The 12,626-nt window shown below is 31.6% G+C and overlaps 1 long non-coding RNA gene and 2 pseudogenes across 1 annotated transcript; 2 read left to right on the top strand and 1 right to left on the bottom strand.

Annotated features, from left to right (window-relative positions):
- LOC109125582 lies at positions 127-1,583 on the top strand. The gene is made up of 4 exons (XR_002032697.1): positions 127-404; positions 1,016-1,142; positions 1,276-1,367; positions 1,448-1,583. It is a non-coding gene; the product is annotated as an uncharacterized LOC109125582 (long non-coding RNA).
- On the bottom strand, positions 1,968-5,622 carry LOC104700414 (annotated as a pseudogene).
- LOC104700413 lies at positions 8,567-10,160 on the top strand (annotated as a pseudogene).

Raw genomic sequence — 12,626 nt, 5'->3', positions numbered from 1 at the left:
AGTGTTTTGTAGGAAAAAAAATAAACAAAAAAAAAAAAAAAAAAAGCTAAGGGAGGTTGTTATATAATAGACTCAACTCAGTTCTAAGAGACGCTATGTGTCCATATTCCGTTGGGCGAACAAAATAATACAAAAAGGAAAAAGAAAAAAAATTTACGCAGAAAATTTATTTATTTTCCTCTTTCTCTCGCGATCAAAGTCTCGATCTGACAAAGGAAGGTCTGCTTTAATCGGAGGTTATAGAATCAGTGAAATATTGGGTCGGAGGCGATTTGCCTCGGTGGAGATATTATCGGAGGCGACTGTAGCAGAGGCAATTTGAATCGTCGTGGAGATTGTATCGGTGGCGATTTGAAGGAGAAGGCGATTCAATTGGAAGAAATTGGATCAATTTGATTGAGAAGGTAAGTTTCTCAGTACAATAGTATGATTAGGTAAATTGTTAGGTTAATGTGATCCAATTTGGTCTGTTTGTGTTCAGTTATTTGGTGTGTTTGTGTTCCGATTTGTTTGTTGGGCATTGATGTTAGCAAATTTATGGTTTACGGCTTTGTGTTGCTTAGTGTGTTGGATCAATAGATCATATGATGTTAAGGTTTTAGATAACGTTAGCTTATGAAATATATATTTTTCATAGGTTGTCTGGTAGCTGTGGAGATTTCTGTTTCTGGGTTTGTTTGTTTTGGGTTCTATCTAGTCATAGCTGAATGCATAGGTTCTTTTGAGTTTCTACTTGGAGTTTGCTACTGGTGAAAGCAGGGATGCATGACTTCATGAGTGTTATGTGTGTCTATTGTCTAGTGTCTTTCAATGTTTCTTATGAACTCTTGTCTGCGATCAAATTATGTAGGTATGGATCATGGTTCTGGTTCTATAGTCTCATTCTATCATTTAGATTTTGGTTATGGTTTTTGCAGCCTCATTTAGATTTTGGTTATGAGAAGAACTCTCATATATCAGTCTTGTACTTTGAACAAAAGTTACAAAACTCTGAATTTGTTCATCGGTTTTGCAGGAAACATTTAGGAGTTTAATTGAGGATGATGACATGGATATGGTACTAGAGGAGGAAAACAACATGTATGCCCTTATAGAAGAAATGTATGGACTGAGGGATGTTAATATTTGGTTCCTCTTTCTCTGTAAGTTGATAATGTTGGAAAGTTCATCTTTTAGCTTTATATGTTAAACACTTTGCTAGCTTGATGATGTTGCAAAGTTCAGCTTTTAGCTTGATTATGTGGAATCTGAATTTGGTTTCATATATTGTTGCAGGAACCGCCCTAAAAGCCAGTTATCATCGAGCCTTGTCTTATGGATTTTCTCTGCAGGCCTGGCTATCATCAATAAACTTGGCCGTTTGTAAGGTTTTTCTACAATTTATTTATTAGAATCCTATGATTTGTGTCAAGTTGAGGCTTTATCTTATGATCGAACTTCACTGCAGGCTATTGATCTGTTGGAAATGCTAAAGAGAGAAGAGGAAATGTTCTCTGCAATAAAGGCAAGACAGTTGAAGGTAGCTTACCTTGGTGTTAGTTCTTTTAAGTTTAAGCTGATTCACATTTTATTTGCTTCTACCACATTTTCTTGCAAGTTCTTTTTGTATGTTTACAAATTAATTAAATGCAATATTTTCCTATTTTTATAAAATCTTAAATGTTTACACATTTATACTACTTCTATTCTATTTAAAATTTTCAAATTTTAAAAATAAGAAACCCAAAATTAGAACTTACCATTGGAGGAGAAAATTTTAACTAAGAGATCATGAGTTCTTATTTACAAAACAATACACAATTAATTCTTAAAAAATTCAAACAGTATATAAGATCCTCAATATATGAACCCCTATTAATCTTGCTCTTAAACCTCTTAACTAAGAAGCACTTCTTACCAATATTCTGATTTTTTATTTAATTTTAATCACACAAAATCTAAGGTCCTGTAAAAGATGCCCTAAGAACAAGAGCACAAATACTTTACCTTTATTTTTGTTTTCTTTTCATTAAATAGGAAATTTAGAAGTACAAGTTCCTACATACATGAAAGAAAATTGCATATAACAAAGGAAGAAACAAGACACGTCTATTTTTTCTTTGCTAACCTAAGCCATAAAGAACTAATTAAAAAGAACAACAATTGTTCAGACACATAATCTTAATATTTCGGGTTGGTCATTGAAGTGGAAAAGAACATCAATCTGCTTTTCCACTTCACAGCTTTGCTGCAATTGCTGACGCACGCAAGTTGTTCCTTGGTGGTAACTTAAGATCCTTCCATTCCTCCTCTTCATCCATTCTCTCAAAATACTGATCTACCATGCTATCCTTCATGTCCTCTAGGCGTCTTGGCTCCCACTATAATTACAGCAATAGGACCTTATATTAACTGTCACTAGTATGACATGATATATATATATATATATATGTATATTTATGTATATATAGAAGAAAAGAAAATGAAGAGATTTGTTATACCTTTGGTTTCCTATGTCTATCAATATGGCTCAACACCCCTGCATAAGTAAGACATGCTGTTGTAGTAATGTCGACAACAACAAGGACAATTTATGAAGAATATACAATCGAGAAAGCTAAATAAACCTCCAAAAAGTCTTTACTGATTTCTCCCTTGAACACATGACATGCCATTCTATACTCACGGATAAGACACTGCCCCACCCCTTGCAATCTTCCCTCTCTTATCTGAAATAATTTATACACACAGTCAGCACTTTCCCATCATTGCATGTGACGCATTGTAGAACTAACCAATCTAAGAGATATTTTAAGGCTTCATGGTGAAGCCTCCTTCAATGCTCGAATGGTGGTTGAGATACAATCATTTGGTTCGTGAGTAGCCTCCCTTTCCTAACCAACATATACGATAGTAGAGTGCATTGTCAATTGTAACTTAGGTTCGTATAAACTCGTAGGTCCAATCTATTAATGAAAAAAACTTATACAAGTGCAGATATAATTTCTTCGACTGTTCTTCTCGAGAAGCACTTATTGATAACATCTAACCTGTTAAAAAAAACGAACGGAAAGAAAAGCAACAGCGGACACAAAGGTACAAGAAAGAGTAAAAGAGATTAAATCATATACACTTAACATGTGGTAAGCACTCTGCTATTTCAGGTGGGGATGCTGAGTGTATGAATTAATAATTGTTGAGACGACGTTTAGATCACTTGAACCAACTTTGCAAAGATCTGCTTCTAATGCACTCAACCTCTGTGAAAAGGACTAACCTTACTCAGTAACAATCCTTGGCGATGAAAACATTGGGCTTAATAGTAGTAGCTAGCTATATGAAAAATTTATAGTAAATAGTAAAAGACACGCAGAGAAACCTTAAACAAAAAGTTTAGCATTACCAGTTGTAGGGGTGATCAGTGATCATTGTACGGGAGGTTTTTTTTTTGGCCCTGGTTTCGGTTTCACTTTTACAAAAATTGAAACCAGATGAAAATCATATGTATCTCTGGTTTTATTTGGTTTCGGTTTGGTTCAAGTGTTTAAAATTATTATATATATATATATGTAAGTAGACTTAAAATAGAAAAAATACATCAATCAATATGTTAAACATAATTCAAAGAATATAATCTAAATCTAGTTTTATGAAACCAAGTAATATAAACCCAAAAAAAACTAAAAGAATAGAATCCACAAAATATATTCAAATATTTGTAAGACAGTAAATAAAAATTTGAAGAACATTATTAAACACAATAAACTAAACAAATATAATTATTCCAAATTTTAAAGAAAACCCAAAAAAAAAAAGCATTCGGTTTTCTGGTTTTTAATACCTAAACCGAAAAAATTAATGAAAATGACAACTAAATGGGGTTTTAGGCTAAACATAACCAAACTAACTTATTTCTATATGTTTAGTTTGGTTCGGTTTTTGTGTTATGGTTTTTTACTCTCTTTTTTTTCACCCCTACCAGCTGTCACAGACCACTTGTTCCAAAAATAAAATTAAAAAGACATTTTTGTTTTACCATCTTGTTAAGTTGGGGAGTGGGGGGACACTAAATACGTAAGCAAAAGAATTTCTTACCATTGAAGGCACAAAATGAGTAGCAAGCCCACAAGTAAACATTTCCGCGCCATCTAACCTACCTCCTGTGAGGCCAACATACTCTCCTAAACAAGAAGACAAGACGACAAGAACGATGAGAGAGAGGGAGATAGGAACTTTTGTGGACATGCAAAAACCAGGGCCAGCCCTGAAGATAAAGTATCCTAGCTAATGCATTAAAAAAAGAAAGAAAAAAAAAACTTCAGAAACTCAGTAAGAAACAAAGTCAAACAAAAAAAAAACATTTTCCAAAAAATCTATGACATAATATTAGTTTATGTTTTAAGAAGTAGTATTAAAAATTTGACAAGTATTACACTTAAATTGAGGAATGCATTAAAAAATCTGTAGAACAATGTCTACAAACATGGATTTTTGCGAGCTGTCGGCAACGGCCAGCCTTTTGCCAGCTTTAGGCAACGGCCAGCCCTACAAATTATATAAAAACATATGGTTTAATATTGTTACCAAAAAATCCAGGAAGTCTTGACAAAAAGTAGTAGGCGCCTACATCTGGAAAGAGCCCCAAAGCTGTCTGAGGCATTGCAAAAACCTTGGGGAAACTCAAAAGATATATAAGCGTATTTAAAAGCTATCTCTATTTTTCATCCATGTACATGTATAAGAAAAGAATACAGTGTTCTCAGTTGCAATACGAAATCTACCATGGATGGAGAGACCAGCTCCACCTCCCATGACAATACCATTCAAAATTGATACCTATAATTTCAAAACGAACTAATTAACAAAATTGATACACTATGAGTAACTCATCACTAAGAGGACAGTAAATATGATGAGACCTGAGCTTTGCTATACGTTGCCATAACAAAGTTGAGAGTGTACTGATATACTATGAAATCAGCAGCGAGTATCCATTTGCCTAATCCACGCAAAGTTACAGAAATAATACGTAGAAGCTGAAACTCAGCAAAAGGAAAACAAAAAATATATTGATATACCTTGGACGATGTCACGAACAAGAGGTAGAACGTCGCCACCAGCACAAAAGGCTCTTCCCTGACCCTTGAGGATGACAAGTTTCACACTTGGGTCTTCCTCATATGCAAGGAACAGTCGCAGCAACCGAGAGATCTAAAGATGGTTGGTTCAAGCCAATTATGTAATTACTTGCTAGTACACAAAATGGATGAATAAACAAACAAGGGGAAGGATCGGATTCAATACCATGTTACAGGAGAGAGCATTCAGCTGCTTGGGTCTGTTTAATGTCAAGATTCTAACACTTGCTTTCTCTTCCACCAAAACCTGTAAAGTTCATTGAGAGAGAGAGAGAGAGAAGTGATGGTGGCAATAAAGAAGACAAAACAGACCTGTGGGTGAGAGGCCATCTCAACTGCTCTCGTCTCCTTCTTCTCTTTTTCTTCGCCTTTTAATCCTCCTGGGCATACATACAAACCTTAGACTGTGAGAGCATCGACAGGATCCATGGAAAGTTTTTTCAAAAAAAAAAATTTCTTCTCCTTAGTAAATTATTTTTTAGAATCAAAATAAATATATTTAGAATCAAAATAAATATATAAGATAAGCACATATATAAGCATTAAATAATTACTTTCATCCTCGGGAAAATATTGAGTTTTTTATTTTTCTTGACATCATTTAGTGTTTTTTTGGTTTGTCTCTTTTAAATAAATAAGTTAACTCTTGTAGTAAACAATGAACTAATAGTTAAACGTCTTTGAGTAGACCGACAAGTCAACCTTCATTTCTCCTCCGCCTCCGTCGCTAACAGTGGTAAAATCAATGAAGGCACCCTTGGCGTTGGATGCATCTCTCCTTAAAGAGTGGACAATACTAACTCTAATAAATGAATTCAGATAAATAATGTTATCTAATCATATTGTTGCACGAGTTATCTCCATGTAGAAAAAAAATTCTTTGAATATTTCTAGTTTAATCCTGTTTTTCCTTTTTCTTCCATTGAAATATAATATTATTAAAATAATAATAATAATAATAATAATAATATTATTTGGAAAAAAATATATGTTTTCGTCTCTTCAACTACTTAATTCTACATCTTTTTAAAAATTATTATTTAAATAATTAAGAAGTGTTTGCCCACGTCCATAGGCCGGAGCCAAAAAAATTTACATAATTTTTTTCTCAAGTACCAACTCGACTCAGTGGTCTTTAGACTTTGACTAATATAAAGTATACTTTATTAGATGAGTAACTTAATCTTACTACATCAAAAATGGAGACATTGGACCAGCCTTGATATCATGATAATAATTTCCTCGCATTCCGAGACATCTTTTAGACTTATAATTGATATGGGAGCAAAACAAAAGCAGGTAACTAGTTATGGATAATCATAGCTAATTCAAATAAATCAAAACACCAAACCTGAAACAAAACCCAAAACCAAAAGAAATAGACTTGAACGCTACATTACAACCGCACACAAGTCTCAGCTCAAGTCAAGCGTGTGGCTTATAGGAGAAACAATTGACAATGAGACCTCCATCAACACAAATATGAATCTTCTCCCTTTAAGTAGTACGATACATATTTAATAATTTCAAACTATTTGAGATCAAACACGTTTATATATGAATCTTTTCCATATATATTGTGCTTCCAAAGTTATATATCTATTCGAGTATATTTGCAGCAGTTTTTGCTCAAAAATCAGTTTTGAAAAGTTTTTACATTTAATGCATTAACTTTAATATTAGTTACTAAAAAATTCCAAATTATTTATAAGTAAGATTTAAAAAAAATAAGGAAATATTTCTACCTCATTAAAACATAAATATATGATTACTTTTCATTTTTATTTGAATTTATATTTAAATTATCTTGAAATATTCTATAATACATTTAGTTAATAAAAATTGTGATTTTTTCTGCATATGATGTAATATAAATTTTTAGAACAGACATATATTACTCAATTTACGGATACAATATCCCACAACGCCTAAAAAGTTGGGCAATGGTTCAGAGTCATACTATAAAAGAGATCAAAATGATTCATAATACAAAAAGCTTGATTTATTAGACATTCAAACTTAAAAAAAAATTATTTAGTATATTCCGATTCTTTATTAAAGATTTTAAAAATTTAAATATTATAAATATTTATATTTTATAAAAAGTAGAAATATTATAAATATTTCTATTTTTTAGAAAGTTAAACTTTATAAAATGTTAAAAATATTAATAATATTTTCACGTTTATGAAGTTTCAAATTTATAAAGTATAAATATTATAAATATTTCAACTTTTTAAAATATAGAAAACCTTTAAAATATTAGTAATATATTTAAACTTTTATGAAACTTCAAATATGAGAAATACTCAACCATTTTAAGAATTCTAAGTATTATAAATATTTAAACTTTATAAAAAGCGCCAGTTTTATAAAATTTAAATGGTTACAATCTAATAAATAACATATCAGCTCAAGCTAATATTTATAATATAAAACAATAAATATTAAAAACTAAGATGATATAATGCGAGTTAAAATATCTTGGGACGGATGAGTTTGTTGATATTTATATAAATTTAAAATATTATTAATTTGGTGTTACACGGGTAAAACATACTTTTATTATTTTGTTAACACTATCGGTATTAGAGAATAGACATATCTAATTAAATTGATTAGATAAATATTATGTAAAAAACAAATTATATTGTGGTATTATATGGTTTAAACTTTAAACCATATAATTAAAAATTATTATATAATTATATTATATTTAAACAACAAATACAATTTATAATTTAACTTTTTTAGTTATAAATAATTTGCCCGCGGTACACCGCCGATCCTAGTGTATATATATATATATAGATGTTTTTTAAAGAACTAAATACAATCATAACTCGCCCATCGTAGTACATACATCCACTACGTTCAATAAAAAGGAATTCCAACTTTTCCATTTTGAAATGAATTTGTTAATGGAAGAATCATAGAAAGTGATATGAAGCGCATAATACTAATAAAGGAGAAAAGAAACTATAAATAAGATATAATAAACCTAGCTAAGTTCGTATAAATTGACCAAGAATCAAGAATGTGGTTATTAAAAAATAGTGTAAACCTGTGATGTGTGCTCGATCATCTTAACACTTGTACACATCTACTATACATATATTACAAGTAGGTTTAAACTTTTCAAGTAGGCTCATGTGTACGTACGTAGTCTATTCACATTTCAAATAAATTTTAAAGTATATCTTTGTAATAGCGAAAAGCTATTTAATCAGTACCACCTCAATATCTATTATCATGAAGAAATGCCATTTTAATTATCACCTACTACTTTTTAAAAGAACTTTTGCATTAATTTAAGGGATTAAAGGTTTGATCTTTAAACGCGCAACGTCGCAGATCAAATGCAGCTTCCTCATTGTTCGTCCTTCGTCCCACTATATAAACACACCCACACTGCTTCTACTTCCAAACACAGTCCACGACATCTCATTATTCTTATACAACGAAAACAAAAATCTTATTCAAATTCACTACCACCAATTTTCAATTAGATCAAAATCATCCCCACACTTTATTCTATTTACGCAACATATATATTTTTAAGATTTGATCAGACACGACTTTTTAAGAATGGACAACATGTTTAGACTCATGGGCAGTGAAGAGTTCTCCGACCGAAGACGGTGCATTTAGGTTAACGGTCCAGTTATCATCGGCGCAGGGCCATCGGGGCTTGCCACGGCCGCTTGCCTCCACGAGCAAGGCGTTCCCTTTGTGGTATTGGAGAGAGCTGATTGCATAGCTTCTTTGTGGCAGAGACGAACATACGACAGAATCAAACTTCATTTACCCAAAAAAGTATGTCAATTACCTAAAATGCCCTTCCCGGAAAACTACCCTGAATACCCAACGAAACGGCAGTTCATTGACTACCTTGAGTCTTACGCAAACCGGTTTGACATTAGTCCGCAATTTAACGAGTGTGTTCAATCCGCTCGGTACGACGAGATTAGTGGTCTCTGGCGGATCAAAACGACGACGACGACGACATCTTCCATTGCTGGATCGGAGATGGAGTATATATGCCGGTGGCTGGTAGTGGCAACGGGAGAAAACGCAGAGAGAGTTGTGCCGGAGATCGATGGGCTCACGACAAGGTTTGAGGGTGAAGTGATTCACTCTTGTGAGTATAAATCCGGCGAGAAGTATCGAGGAAAGAGTGTTCTTGTCGTGGGATGTGGAAACTCCGGTATGGAAGTTTCGCTTGATCTCGCTAATCACAATGCTAATCCCTCCATGGTTGTTCATAGCTCGGTAAGTGATTATACAATGCTCTCTTTAAAAAGTACACTTTAAAGCTTAGAGCTAATCTGTTTATTGGGTATTTCGACCAGGTTCATGTGTTGCCGAGGGAGATCTTTGGCAAAGCGACTTTCGAAATCTCGATGATGCTGATGAAGTGGCTACCTCTATGGCTAGTAGATAAGCTTCTGCTGATTCTTGCATGGCTAATTTTGGGAAATTTGAGGAAGTATTGGGTAAATAGGCCCAATATGGGACCAATGGAGCTCAAAGTGATTACAGGGAAGACTCCAGTGCTTGACATTGGAGCTATAGAGAAAATCAAATCCGGTGATGTAGATGTCGTCCCTGGAATCAAACGGTTCTATCGTAACCACGTGGAGTTTGTTGATGGCCAGAGATTAGATCTCGACGCCGTGGTTCTCGCCACTGGTTACCGTAGCAATGTCCCTTCATGGCTTCAGGTGAGAAAACAGTTTGAATTTGGACAAGTTGATTTGTTTGGTTTCTTGCGTAACAAAGCAACTGAATCTGTCTGTTTTGATATTTTTACAGGAAAATGATTTGTTTTCCAAAAACGGATTTCCAAAATCAGCGTTTCCAAATGCATGGAAAGGGAAATCGGGACTTTACGCGGCTGGGTTCACGAGGAAAGGATTGGCTGGAGCATCAGCAGACGCCGTTGACATCGCTCAAAACATTGGCAACGTGTGGAGAAAAGACTCCAAACTACAGAAAATGAGATCACGAGTGGTTTATCGCAGATGCATCTCACTTGCTTAGGCCTCAAGTTAGGGATGGGCTTTCTCTTCGTTTATTTATTTATTTGTAATTAGTGGATTTATATAAAGTATTAATAAATTGGTTTTTTTGCTCCTACCAATTTTTTTTTTGTTTAAGGTCTCCTTGTTTATCTAAATATAGATATGACATATATTAACTTGCCTTTTGAAACAAAGTATGTATACTTGTATATGTATGATACATTAATATCAATGTATAAAGTACAATAAAACTTCTATAAATTAATAAGATCGGGACCATGAAATTTTATTACTTTATAGAGGTTTTAATTTTTCCATGAATGAATATTTTATTAATTTATGAAGAGATTTTTAATATTCATAATTTTAAAAATTCATATTTTAAAATAAGATATGTTTGTTATCATTCATAATTTTAAATAATTTTCTTAATTTATAATCTTGGCAATCGTAATTCTAAGTTTAGAGTTTAGATAAAAATGATAAATGTTAGAAGTTTAGAGTTTAGAAAAAAAATTGCTACTAATATCATTCATGGTAATGATGAAGTCGAAAAAGATATTGCGGTAATTTTAGAACAAATTACATGTAAAGAAGCAATTATCACATTTAGGACTCTCCACAATTTTTGGATGCGATTTGAGAAGACGACGATGAAAACGATAAGAGATGAGCTCCAATAAAAATGCAAATTCAAGAATATGCAAACAACAATAAATTCATATTTCACTAGATTTTCTTAGATATATATATATATATATATATAATATTATTTGATTACTAATTTATAATATTGATGGACCATATTTTTAAATAGGATTTCCAAAAAAATTATTATCTTATTAATTTATCGAAATGTGTTATTTTTTATACCGGTCCAACTCGATACCGGAAGAATTTATTAATTTATAACGAGTATTAATTTATAGACGTTCTACTGTATAAACTATGATCAATATGGTATCTTGCCAGTTGCCATAACGATCGTAACAATATGGGACCTAGTGGTCATAATTATATTTGATCTTACTGCAGTGACAAATGGTAAACCCTTAATGCACAAAGCACCATCACACCAGGGATTGAGTTTTGCTCCCTGCGAATATAGGGATTTAGCTAATGAGCTGGCATGTTATGGCCCAATGTTGACAAAAAAAAAAAAAACAAAACAAAAAAAACTTGGACCCATGTGCTAGAGCATGGATTGAAATTTCTTTTGTCTATTTTGAAAATTTTATTTAAAGCATCATATACTGTTTATGTTTATTTTGTTTGTTTTTAAAGTTTTTTTTCCTTTTTGGATGAAATACTATACCATGAAATCATATGCTGATTATGACTTATGGAAAAAACATATATTTTGTAAGTTATATTATAATAGATCTAGATTTTGATGTTATTTGATAAAAAAAATTAATTTTATTTGTTAATTTTATTTGATTTGTTTAGTGTTTAAAATTATATATTGTATTTTGATTGTTAATTCTATGACTTAACCCACAGTATTTATAACTTTTAATTATATATGTCTATTAATCTAATATTCATATTGTTAACAAATAATGAAATGATATTTTACGTGTGTTGCACCTAATTAATGACATTTGAAATTTATATTAATATAATAATATCTACTCAAACACGTCCTACCATATAACCCCGTCGTGTAATATTTTAACTTGTGGTACACCGCAGAAAAAACTTTGTAAAACTTTAAATATATTATTAAAAAGTTTTAATAAAGTGTATTTTTTTAGAAATTGAAATACTTATAATATTTGAATTTCTTATAAATTATATATCATTAATATCATAAATTTTTTAGGCGATGTGGGACATTTTATATATTTTTTATTCATCAGATTGAGCAGTATATGTCTGTTTAAAAAAAATTACATCATATCCAAAAAAAATTCATAAATTTTATTAACTAAATATATTTTATAATAATTCAAAATAATTTAAATATAAAATCAAATAAAAGTGAAAAAAAAAAATCACATATTCTTGTTTTAATTAGGTTGGGAGATTTCCTTATCTTCTAAATGTTACATATAAGTGATTTTATATGTTACTATAATTAACTAAATCCATACAATCCCTAATTACCAAAAATGAAACTAACCCTTATATTATGATACACCTAAATTATGAATGTCATAAGTTTATAACTTAAAAATCATCTATATATCTATTATTAAGATAAAAATGTTATAATAAGAGGTTTAGGGAATTGTTCTCTTGTTATTATTAATCTATCCAATAGGATATAACATATATATAGTGATACAACTTTAGGGTTTAGGGTTTACACTTATGGGCCGATAATGGGCATCCACATAATACAATATATTTATAACACTCCTCCTTGGATGACCACTATAAAAATGTAGTCCCAAATGCGCATGTGAGATGTTGCCTCGTTAAAAACCTTACCAGGAAAACCCAGTGGGAAAAACCATGGTTAAGGGAAAAAGAGTGCAGC

The sequence above is a fragment of the Camelina sativa genome, chromosome 7, assembly GCF_000633955.1.
Source record: "Camelina sativa cultivar DH55 chromosome 7, Cs, whole genome shotgun sequence".
Classification (NCBI taxonomy): Eukaryota; Viridiplantae; Streptophyta; class Magnoliopsida; order Brassicales; family Brassicaceae; genus Camelina; species Camelina sativa.
Note: the sequence above shows the minus strand (reverse complement) of the source record. Positions and strands in the feature narration are given on the sequence as shown.